Genomic DNA, 12,146 nt, shown 5'->3' with positions numbered 1-12,146 from the left:
TTACCAAACCAATTTAGGGGAGAAAGCACAGAGACTGGGGTCCTGATTAGCAGGATCCAAGTCAGACTAGTCAGAAACAGCATTACATCAAGAAAAAAGTGGGGGTAACCATAAAATCAGATCCTACTTTCTTACAAGCAGGGATTGGCCTGAGCAGGCTGCTTCGACGCTCCGCTCACATCAGGGAGTCTGTGATGTTTCTCCAACCTGGCTGTACAATACAGCCAGGTTGGAGAAACCTAACTGCACATGTCTGTTTGGCCTGCCTAAGATGGCCTGCCAAATAGACATCCTCAGTTAGTAGTAAACACGCCCCCCCACCATTGCCCGACCCGCCCTGCCCATTCCCACACACACTGGCTCAGCCAGCAGCTGAAAAATAAAACAATACCGTTTTAATTTTCGGCTGCTGGCTGAGGCAGTGGGGCGACGCTCCTCAGCCAATGCAGGGGAGCTGCCCTTGTGTAGCAGAGAGCCGAAGGGTCACATGCAGATGTTGAACAAGAGGTGACAGGATAGAGCCTTGAAATATGCTGCAAGATAGTGGGAGGAAGTATACTATGAACTGTCTATTTTCACAAACTGGGATTTTTACATGATGAAAGCTTGGAGGCATTTCAGAGCTGGGCCACTTCTTCCCATTCTTGAAGAAAGAATATTTAGAATGGTTTATGGTGTCAAATGCTGCTGGCAAGTGAAGTAGTACTATAAGACATTTTCTTTATTAATCACCCATAGAGCATCATCAATGATTTTAAGGGTGGCAGTTTCCATGTTGCACTTTGGGCGGAACGCAGAGAGGTAGGAGTTACAAGGTTAATTAATATGCAGGAAAGAAGTTGAATAGATACCGTTTTTTTAGGTCTCGCGCCTGGCGTTGAAGTGCAGAGCACTGCTCGCGCAGCGCGAGACCTCTTGTACGGGGTTCTGAAAGCTGACCACACACTCGTGCGTGTGGTCAGGCTTTCGCCGGCTGCCATTGGCTTTAACGTGTTTTTTTACAAAAATAAGGCACGCAATTGGGCAAAGGCGAGCACATGTCTCGCCTTTGCTCCGTCCATTCCCATTGGTGTCTATTACGCGCACCGCTGGCCATGTGGTTTCAATTAACGTGCCCAGACACGGGCGCGATAATGGAAACCACATGGCCAGCGGTGGCGCGTGTGCACCACTCGCGGGCGTGTTTGTTTTATAATAGCAATCGCTTTCACTGTCGCTTTTTTTAAGGGTATTTCTTCTCTGGCACACGCGCGCGTCAGTGCTCTTCTGTGTCACCCCTCCCTCGACGTGCTGTACCCTTAGCCACTTTGCTCTACCTTGTTGTCCTCTGTGCAATACTTTTCCCGCTTCCCCCTTTTATCTACCCCTCGACTTTACTTGTGCTCTGTCCACACCTGTGTCCTTGCCCACTTTGTCAATGCTCCCTTTCCCTATGACCTCAACTCTACTGTGTTCGCTCACAGTTCCCACTGTCCTCTGCCATCCTGTCCTGTGCCTTCTGCTTCCTGTATATGCCACCTAAATTTCTGTACATAAATCTTACCACTCCTCTTTGTTCTGCTCTTGGCCCGCCTGCAGTACAGTCAACCCTCGACCTCTCCCGGTGCCCAACCGCCAACATTTCCCCTCAGCCCCTCTCGTGGTCTGCCCCTCTCCATCTCCGTGCTGTGCTCTGCCATCAGCCCCGGCTCTCCTGTGCGCAGTGCTACCCCCGCCCACCTCCTGGGGCTCTGGGTCCATCCACCCTTGGCCCACTCCATGATTGGTATTTCCGATAGCCACCTCTGTAATCGTAAACTCAGTCCTCTCTGTCGCATGTCTGTATTCCCTCAGTCCCCTCCTCTTCATTGTGCCCCCTTGTGCTCTATCACTCGCTTGCGTCCGGCCCAATCATCTGCGCTTTCTCTCACCCCGCGCCACCTGTGTTTTTCCTTCAGTCCCTTGTGCCCACATACCCCAGCGTTTTGCCATGGGACATCTGTCCTCTGTGTTCTCTCAGTCGCCTACCCCCTCCCCGAAACACTCCGTGTTGTCCCCTCAGCACGTCACTTTTTCTGCCCTCAGTGCTCTATTCTTTGCATTCCCCTGACCCCCCGCCTTTTGCCACGCACGCCCTGAGACGGACCCATCTGCCCCGTCTGCTCCAGTGCCCCGGTGCGTCGTGCGCGCACGGCAGGAGCCGGACTGCACCACTGCAGCTGCGGTGGGAGGGAGGCTGTAATCCGAGCCGTGTATTCTCTGTGAGCCTGTGACAAGCACCGCCTCCTCACCGGGCTCCGCTGCACACACCGCACAGCGAGCGAGCTGCCTTCCTCTCACCGTGCTGCTCCAGCCCGCCTGCCCGCCTCTGAAGTGCCTGAGCATGTCCATAGCAGACTCTGGGACAGACCTACCTGGGCAGGGCGCACACTGCCGGGCACCAACACACCGGGGCGTCTGCATCCTCTGAGAGACCCCTGCCAGCACCATGGGCTTCTACGGCACCCTCAAGATGATCTTCTATAAAGTAAGTGGCTCCCCGATACCCCCTGATGCCCAGGGATGGACGCCTTGGACCCGAGTTAAACATCTGTGCCAGTGCGCGTGTACACAGAGCAGTTCCCAAGCGGAGTCCGTGGGCTTCGATGCACATGCCATGGCTTTACTTGCCGACATTTCATGCGGGCGCCTAATGTTGTGTTTCTTGTTTAATGTATTTTCTTTTGGATTACTGTTTTTCTACCTTCCGGTGCCTGGAGTGTGCATCTGTGTTTTATTGCTCGGATTCATAAAATACACACGCTGTGAGGATGTGTTAAAAATGTTGCCCCTGCTCTCGCCAAGGCCGAGTGCTGGGCACTCGAGTGTGGATGCTCGCGTCCTTGTGTTTCCAGCTACCTGTGCCCTGTCCCCCGATACACAGAGTGTTTGATGGGTCTTTGGGCACAGTGTGGCTGTTCATTTCCCTGGTGTCACCTGGCTCTAGATGCGCCAGGATGTTAGCAAGCCCCACTGCATGGCAGCAATATCTCCAGGAGGAGGCATGCTATCGGTACCCACAGAGATGCCACCGCATAGGCATTTGCAGAGAACTATTAAGTAAATAAGATCTGATGATGCGTTCGCCCAAGGCGGCGGTGCCCGTATGCCTCCCCAGCATGGCTCACCAGTTGAATGCTGTGCTGTCTCTCTGGAGCTGAGCCGGGGTACGGAGAACAAGAGTAGTAATGAAACATCCTTTCAGTTGTTAGAGAGGCCGGGAATCCTCACTGTGCCTGCCTTTCAAAATCTCGTGCTCGGGTGGTCTCCCCTGAGCACTTAGCACGGATCGGATTATTGTGTTTGTTTCTCAAGACGTTTTAACATAAATAGCAGAGTGTGGGTGAGGGGTCCCCGCAGCAGTGCGGCGTCTGTCCGGTTGGCCCCACTGGCTGATGCCTACATGTGATATTGGCTCCACTGCCGCCCCTGGATGTGTAGGTTTGGTCCGTGGAGGCAAGCCTTGGCTCGGCTTCTGAGAGTAAGAACAGAATATGTGGCAAATGTGGTAAATCCATAAATATGCAGCTAATACCACAGAATCACATATGTCTAGAGGTTCCGCCTCTAAACAGCCATTGCTTATAAACTCCAAAGCAGGCTAAAGATGCCCTAAAATGCAGAGCATGATTGTGTCTAAGGCAGCATAGAAGCATATCTACGAATTAGTAGCAACATGCGTTATTTAAAAGAGGAAAGTAGAAATAAAATTCTTTGTTTCTGCATCATTCACTAGCCACAACCATCTACTCACAGAGAAAAATCTTCAGAAACAAGGACCTGCAGTAGTCTGTTGAGCTAATATTGTGCTGCAGATTCAGGACCGCAAATCAAACTCAAACCTTGGTGACAGGCACTTCGCCACACGAGGCCCCAAAGTGTGAAATGTCCTTTCCTCCACATCCACGTTTCGAAAACCTGATACCTGAAATTCACGGCCCTCATCGTGTGATGCTTTTTTCCTCCCCCTGGCCACTCCCCATTACTCCACCCTACTTTCTCCTCCGTTGTCCGCCTTTCCTTCACTGCTTTTCCAAAAATATATTTTCATTATTTTGGGAAAGACAGAGCAAATTGCTGATGGCTGCACAACCTTAAGAAAAGCACTTTCGCACAAGTGAAATTTCGATTCTTTTAACTTACCATTCTATCTGTAAATAAAAACAAGCATTTGCAATGCAATAGGTCTCTCATTATTGAAAGTTTGAGCTATTGGTGTTGCATTATTATTTGCAACGCCAATAGGTCAAACTTTCAGTAATACAAGACCTATTGCCTTGCAAATGCTTGTTTCCAGGGCAGTTTGGAAACATATCTCGGTTTCAGGAAGTCACTGGGCTTCAAGTTAGCTTTTCTTCAAGAGAGGCATAATCAGACTGACTTTCAAGGAGGATTAAAATCAACTTTCCTCAAGAGAGCACTTGTTTACCGTAGCAGATTGGCTGGGATGGGGCCGTCTGTGTATTACGAAGGATTTGTTGATGTGATGTGTAAGACTTAGTATACGTTTGTCTGGTTTAATGCTGACCACTTTGGAGTAGTGCAGCATGGGATATAGAGCATGTCTAGTGTCATGGAGGTATTATTGATATTGTGAGTTTTTAGACTCTTTTCATCAAAGAAATTTGCAATAGCGTTAGTGCTTTTTGGCTGAGCTGGATAAACTCTTCTGTTTGACTTTTGAAGAATATGATTGTTCTCTTGCTCTTTGTTTTAAAAGAGTGCCTATCATTCAATGATGGATTTTTGGGTTAAAGGGATTAGGTTGATTGTGTTTGACGGGGCTTAGCGACAATAGTTTGTTGTGCCTTCTGTGGAGTTGTTAGTGGTTGAAGATCCTGATATATTTTTGAATTCTCCAGAGAGTTGTAGGATGGAGATGTCTTTTGATGGTCTTGTAAAGATTTTAGATGGCTTCATTTGACCCTTTGCATGTTGTGCTCTAGGCTGGATGCTGGTTTGGTTCTGCTAGCTACCATTACGTTCCTCACCCGTCTTCCTCGGCACAGTCCTCACAGGTTGAGCTTCTGCTCTGCCTGAACCGTTCTCACCAATATATATGAAAAGGTTGCTATTAGCCCCTGCTTGCCCATGTGTCACGATTACAAACATCACATAACCTATGGGTCCTGGGGTCACTGTGCATCTGGAACCAAGCCACACCTGGCTGAAGAGCCTTAACTAGGGCGAAACCGGTCTGTAGTGACCTGGGACAGGGCACTAGGACCCTGCAGTGGACCATAGGGACCCCCAGGGTAACTGGACACCACATCCGGTCAAGGGTGTGGGGAGGGGACAGTAGAGGGGATGAGGGAGCGTGGGCAGACATGGTCACAAGCAGCTCTGAGAAGAAGTACAATAAAGAAAGGATATAACCCCTACCTGTGTCCTGTGTCCTTGTGGGATTGTAGAGACACGACAACTGGCGACGAAGGTGGGATGTGTTCACTTGGGGTTCCAAAAGGCCAGTCAAAAACATGGAAAAATTCACGGAGATTTTGACGTACAAAGACAGATTCTACAAAGAGGAAATACTTGTGCTCAAATGAGGCATCCCAGCACCATGCCTGCTCAGCAATGTGACGGCACAGGTGATGGGGCTATTAGCAATGACATACCACATCTCGGAAACGAAAAACATCCTACAAGAATACCCTGCCATACTGAAAGGTCTTGGTAAGCTGAAAGGGAAGCAATTAACGTTGCACATCAATGAAGCAATCAAGCCGGTAGCTCAGCATCATAGAACAGTACCAATACATCTCCAACCACAAGTTGAAGATGAAATAGCAAGCTTACTGGCACAAGACAGCGGAAGGACCAACGCCGTGGGTGTCTCCGATCGTGGCAGTTCCCAAGAAAAACACCGCAAAGATCCGCATCTGCGTGGATATGAGGATCCCAAATACAGCAATCGCAAGGGAACGTCACCCGGGGCCACACCTGAATGACATGATAAGATGCCTCACTGGAGCGTGCCGGTTTTCGAAGCTGGACTTGTGCAAAGGATACCATCAGCTAGAACTAGATCACCAGTCCAGATACATCACAACATTCTCCACACATTTGGGCCTGTTCAGATATAAACGGCTAAGCTTCGGAATCTCGTCGGCAGCGGAAATATTCCCGGAAACAATACAGCAAGTGATAAGGCCAGTGCGGAACAGCCTCAATTACAGTGATGACATTTTGGTATTTGGAAAAACAGGCAAAGAGCATGACGCAGCATTGCGTCAAGTGTGCACACAACTGGAGCAAGCAGGCCTAACATTAAATGGAGAAAAATGTAAGCTGGGGAGAGGGGAACTAGTGTTCTTCGGGCACATTTTCTCCAAACAAGGGATGAGGCCAGATCCCAGCAAGGTTGAAACACTGAAGAACGCAACTCCTCCGACGGATGTTGCAGAAGTAAGATCATTCCTGGGCCTCGCTAGCTACTGTGCGTGGTATGGACAACATTAGCAGCTGATTTCTTTGGGCCCCTAGATATAGGCAACTACCTGCTTGTGGTCATCGACGAATACTCACGGTTCCCGATAGTACGACAGGTCTCTTCAACATCAGCCACAGCAACACTACCGATATTGGATGACATCTTTGCAGCATGGGGCTCACCAGAAACGCTAAAAACAGACAATGGCCCTCCATTCTCAGGAGAAGAGTTCCGCAGATTCATGGTCTATCTAGGAATAAACCACAGGAAAATAACACCACTATGGCCTCAAGCGAATGGAATGGTGGAGAGGTTCATGGGGAACATCAAAAAAGCAGTTCAAAGCACAGATATCACTTAGTCAAGCGCTGTGCCAAGTACTACGTGATTACAGAAACACACCCCACAACTCCACAGGAAGGTGCCCAGCAGAGCTAGTACTGGGAAGAACGAGTCGGACGAGGCTACCGCAAATAGAAGCAACAGTGCCACCCGATCACAGCAGCATTGCAGACAGGGACAAAGAGGCGAAAGACGAAATGAAAAGCTATGCAGACGCCAAGCGACACGCCATCCCGTCAAACATAAAGGAAGAAGACACGGTAGTTGTGCATCAACGACAACAAAGAAAATCTGACAGTATGTTCTCCAAAGACCCGCTAACAGTAACAAGAGTGAAGGGCCCAATGATCACGGCAGAGTCAGAGCATCAGAGGATAACAAGAAACAGCTCTTACCTCAAAGGATTACAGGAGAAGGGAAAAGAAGAAGATGACACGGAGACAGCAGAACAAGGAAAGCAGGAGCACAACAAGGAAGAAACAAGAAATAGAGAGGGACCAGAGGAAGAGCAACAGACAGAGGCCGGCCCGCGAAGAACATGACGACATCCAAAGAGACTAATAGAAGAAATGTAGTGATGGGAAACATCCTGGACTATGCCATGACAGACCTGCATCTATCACCTACCTACACATCTGTGTATTGTCACTTCTCGTCATTCTTTGTGACACAAGGGGGAGATGTAGTGACCTGGGACAGGGCACTAGGACCCTGTAGTGGACCATAGGGACGCCCAGGGTAACTGGACACCACATCCGGTCAAGGGTGTGGGGAGGGGACAGTAGAGGGGACGAGGGAGCGTGGGCAGACGTGGTCACAAGCAGCTCTGCGAAGAAGTACAATAAAGAAAGGATATAACCCCTACCTGTTTCCTGTGTCCTTGTGGGATTGTAGGGACACAACACAGTCCTAGGCTGCTTGTGTTCCGTTTCAGGGAGGACCTGGCTTAGCAGTTTGGGCTGTACTGTTCCCAAGAGGAGCAGGGTCAAGACTGATTTGTATATAGCTGGTTCTGAAATGAGGTGGCATGGTGGGCAAAAAACGATGGCTTAGAATGCAGCCCTGAGAGATTGTCAGTAGCTCAGATTAATTAAAGCATTCCATCTATCATCTAGTTGTTTTTGCATTGTACGCCCTATGTGTGATGGGTACACCCAGACGTGGAACCCGGGCTCACTCTGCTACTGAACCCAAGCTACACCTGGCTGAAGAGCCCGAACTAGGGCAAAACCAGTTTTAGATAGCTTGTGTTCCAGTTTGGAGAGGACCCAATCTTGCAGTTTGGGCTGGACTGTTCCTAAGAAGAGCAGGGTCAAGACTGATTTACATATATCTGCGCTCAAACTGAGGTGGCATGCTGGCTAAAAAATGATGGATCTGGATGCAGCCAGAGCAACTGCAGTGACTGAGATTATTTAAAGCATTCCATCCATCACCTCATTGTTTTTGCATTTGACGCCCTAAGTAGGACTGATATGCCCAGACGTGGGTCCCGGGCTCACAGGATTCCATCCGGGAAGAGGCATAAAATCTGCCCTCCTTGCCATCTGGGATAACCTGAAAAACACAATTGACTGCAACTGGGTTGCTGTGCTACTCCTTTTGAATCTCTCGGCTGCCTTTGACACAGTTGACCAGGACACTCTGTTACAAAGAATCTACGAAGCCGGCATAGAGGGGGCTGCTCTAGACTGGATCACGTCCTACCTTCAAAACAGAACTAATGTCATCCATACCCTACCTTTGTCATCAAACCATACAACACAAAAGTAGTGGTCCTTCAAGGCTCTATCATCTCGCCCATGCTTTTAAACATCTACATGAAGTCACATGCTATAACCATGCAGATGACACGAAAATACTACTTCAACTTGAATGCGCCAAAGAAATTGGAAACTCACCAATTTTCAGCTGTCTCAGAGCCATGGATCAATAGATGACTTGGAGCCGTCTCAAATTGAATGCTTCCAAAACGGAAATACTCACGTGTGGCAATTGGAAACATTATGACCCACTTGCCACCTGGCCTGATGAACTGGGATCACCGCCTAAAGTATCGAAGGCAGTAAGAAACCTCGGAATGACCATGGACTCCAAGCTATCGATGAATGCCCAAGTTGACCAACTAGCAAGATCAAGCTTTGTTACTATAAAAGCTCTGCAACAAATCTTTCCTCATTTGCAATTTCCACACAAGGTACAAGCTACCATCTCCCTTGTTCTGTCCAAACTCGATTACGCCAATAGCCTCTACCACAGATCACCTTTAACAACCATGAAAAGACGACAATGGATTCAGAACTCGGCTGCCCGACTACTCTTGCAAATCAAACCACAATACCACATCTCCCCTGCCTTGAAAGCCCTGCATTAGTTACCGGTTGCCAGAAGATCCTCATTCAAGCTGCTTTGCATCACCCACATAGAGCTACATGGAATAGAGCTGCTCTTCACCAGGAATAAAATCACCAAACACATTCAACAAAAGAACCTCCGTTCTAGAGTGGCACCTCGCCTCAAAATCCCATCATACAAGAAAAAAAAACATGGGAGGCGCATCTTTCTCTGTTCAAGCAGCCAAACTATGGAACTCTTTACCCCCAACATAAGATCCACGGACAACCACCTTATCTTCAGAAAACTACTCAAGAATTCCCCAGATAAGCACCATATGCAAGTAGAAATATACAGCATATCACTCTGTATATGAGCATTTATTTGTATAATAGATATGTACCTATATATGTGTATTGCTTTGTATAAACATGTATAATAATTGTTTAAAAAAAAATATATATACACATTTTTAAGTACAACAACACTTGAAAACCAGAGTTTCTCTAGTGCATCTTTAATTTATATATACATACCTACTTTATGCATCTATTTATCTTCTATGTACTTGGATCTATATATTTCTTACTTTTTTCCTAAAAAAAAGCATGCAATGCAATACCCTATTTCTCACCCTATACCTTTCTCAATATATCCTGTACCTCAACTCTCTGACTCATCTCAACCCTTTATCTACTACTCTTTCCAATGCACTACCCTATTTCTCACCCTACTCCTCTATCAATATCTTTAATCTACATATACTTACTTCCTTTATGTATCTATATACTTTCCATGTACTTATGGATCTATATATTTATTACTTTCTTCTAATTCAGCATATCCTATGCACTGATAGAAAGGGGGGCTTCGATCTAGGTAGCAACCAGAGCATCTCGGGGATAGATATTTCTCCAGATAGGGTGGGTGCAACTTCTACAGATGACTCTCTTAGATATAACCCCCGGGTAGACAGTAAGATGGGCCAGGTTTATATCTTACACTGTATCCTCCTGAATGTTCGATCCGTAAATAAAAATAAATATCAGATCGTGGATCTGATCGACAATACTCTACCTGATTTAATCTTCTTGACCGAGACTTGGACCGATAGTACTTACGGTCCAGACTGGAACATAGCTCTGCCTAACGGCTATGTGGTTACTGCACAAGATAGAGTGGGAAAGAGGGGTGGAGGGATAGCGATTATTCATCAAGTCCATCTAAAATTGCGTGTGAAAACTAATTTAGATTTGCCGGCAGAAGCACTTTATTTTACCATCTATCTAGGGAATTTCTTTAAGTTTCAGGGTGTGAGAAGTTGGCCTGGTATATGATGTTCACTAGTTAAAGTGACCACCTTGTACCATGCCAAGCAACCCTTATGGTGTGGTTGTAAGTCAACCTTTTCGGACTAGCTGCCCTAGTGGTAGCGTAGGCTAAGCAGTCTTTGAGGCTAAACTCGTTAAAGCGTGTTAAGCAAGCTGTTTTACCATATGTAACCCCCCTTTATACCAATGAAAGGACACCACACAGATATATATTCAAAATATATATGTATTTATTACTCAAAGTATCCCCTAGACTCTTTATGAGCACAGGAGCACAAATTGTTAAACAAGAAAGTATTACAATATACAGAAGTTGCACTTTATATGGATGGGCCCTGGTGGCCACTCAAACCATATACTAAAATAGTGGTATAAGTACCACGAACAGGGGGGCGTGGCTTGGCAGCCGACGGGCATGGACGCGTGAGCAACGAGCTCCGCATCCAGCCCAGCCAAAATCCTGTAAAGAGTGTCGCCCCGGTGCTCCGTAGCTCCCGGAGGGCTTCCCCTGCCTGGTCTGGGCCCCTGGAGCAGAACGGCGGAGTGGAGCGCGGTGCCGAGGGCTGGCGCTGCGCTGAAATCGCGGTGGAGGTGGGTGGCCGCCGGCCATTTTGGGCGGCCTGTGCGGGGACGCGCAGCCGCGGCCCACAGCGAACGGTGTGCCGACCGGAAGTGAGGCGAGACCGGCTGGAGATCCCGGAAGTGGCGGTCTTGTTGTGGTGGATAGCGGAGCGGGGTGGAGTCCGCCTTTAGCGAGAGGCTCGGTATTGGGAGCCCCTCCGCAGCCTGAACTAGCGGCTGTGGCCGCACGGTGGAGGGGAGGCGACCCGGAGGACGGCGTTGGGCCTGAGGTGGGAGCGGCGGCCCCGGAGTCAGAGTGGAGGCAGAGGGCCCGGTGCAGCTGGCTGGCAGGCGGGGGCCGAGAGGTGGACGGCTGGCGCTGCGGGTGCCTCAGTGGAGGAGATTTGGCTGCCCCTGGGTGGCAGGCTTGAAGGATCAGCTGTGGGACGGTGCCTGCTCTGGTGACGCAGCCCCCGAGTGGCCCGGAGGGCAGCGGTGGAGGTCGGCCATTGATCCCTGCCACGGCGGAGAGGACGGTCTTTGGTGAGCGGTGGGGGCCTTCCACACCGGGGCGCCCAGCGGAGAGCGGCGGGAGCACGCCAGCATCCTCATTGTTCGGAGGCAGGGAGGCGCAGGTCCCTGCGGCCGGCGAGGGGTGAGTCGGGCCCACGTGTGAGCCGCTGCTTCGGGGAGCAGGCCTGGAGGCCGATTGCGGGGGGGACTCCCTGAAGTGCTTCCTGGTCTGGAGCATGGGCAAACCGCGACCCAAGCTGGGAGGGAACCCAGTGGACTCGATGGGAGAATCTGTCGGTGGCCGGGATGGCGGAACGAGTGCTGACTCCGCGGCGGGCCTCCAGCAACGGCAGCTGGACCAAATCCTGCAGGCCATAGCGGACACGAGAACTGCGTTGCAGACTGATATCGCACAGGTGTCTTCAGATCTGGGGCTGCTTCGGGCGGACCACAGGAAGCTGGTGGATAGGGTCAAGCAAACGGAGGACAGGCTGGACTTGGTAGCGCCAGCGCAGAAAGTATCGGAGGGTCAGACGGCGGATCTCCTACGGAGGGTGTTGATTCTGGAGAAGAGGGCCGAGGATGCCGAAGGGCGCAACCGCCGCAATAACATT

The sequence above is a fragment of the Triturus cristatus genome, chromosome 1_1 (genome assembly GCF_964204655.1).
Source record: "Triturus cristatus chromosome 1_1, aTriCri1.1, whole genome shotgun sequence".
Classification (NCBI taxonomy): domain Eukaryota; kingdom Metazoa; phylum Chordata; class Amphibia; order Caudata; family Salamandridae; genus Triturus; species Triturus cristatus.
The sequence above is the reverse complement of the archived record's forward strand: the minus strand, read 5'-3'. Positions refer to the sequence as shown.